Genomic DNA, 786 nt, shown 5'->3' on the forward strand with positions numbered 1-786 from the left:
ATTTTACGGCCTGCAGCTTCATAAATGACCATTACTTAAGTTTTTAAACCGAATGACTCCTTAAAGCGTGTAATAGATTTTTTCAAAGGTCTAATCGTTATTGCTCGTTAATTCGAAGGGGTAAAGCTTTAAATACGCATGCATTACCTTATCCCTTTACTTAACGGCATTTTGAAATCCGTGATTTTGTCAAATCGATTTTAAATATAACTTTAATGCTTTGAAATAATCACCTTTTGAAACTGAGGTCATCATTAAGCGTCATCATATCGCATCGGAAGTGTGTGTGTGGCGTTATCACTTGGGAAAGTTCTTTAGCGAACGCCGATTGCGATATCGCATTCGGCGCGCGAACATAACCCCTGAATGTGTATCAATTGCTTTTAGCGAATGCCGATAGCGATATCGCATCGGGGAAAGGATATAAACGTCTTATGAAAATGCGTAGAATTGTACCGATTGCCGATATGCGCGTCGCATCGGGGGGAAAAGGTATGTGCCCTTTTGTGTGTGGTGCATTGGCTATTGCCGATGGCCGATAGCGATATCGCATCGGGAAAAACCAAGATGGCAACCGAAACTTGTGATTACTTTTTTGGACTTAACCAAAAATTGCTTATCATTTGTTCAACAAGGGTTTTTGGCATAAATTCATTTGATTATCATACCTTATTTGAACAAGTTTATTGATGCCAATTAAAAATTTAAAAGGGACCCATTTCATATGTAAATTGTTTGTGATAAAATGTTATGAAATGGGGGGGTTGTTGTAGGGCACAACACAAC

Source organism: Pinus tabuliformis, chromosome 9 (assembly GCF_031772625.1).
Source record: "Pinus tabuliformis cultivar Carrire ecotype Pingquan chromosome 9, CPIR1, whole genome shotgun sequence".
NCBI classification, from domain to species: domain Eukaryota; kingdom Viridiplantae; phylum Streptophyta; class Pinopsida; order Pinales; family Pinaceae; genus Pinus; species Pinus tabuliformis.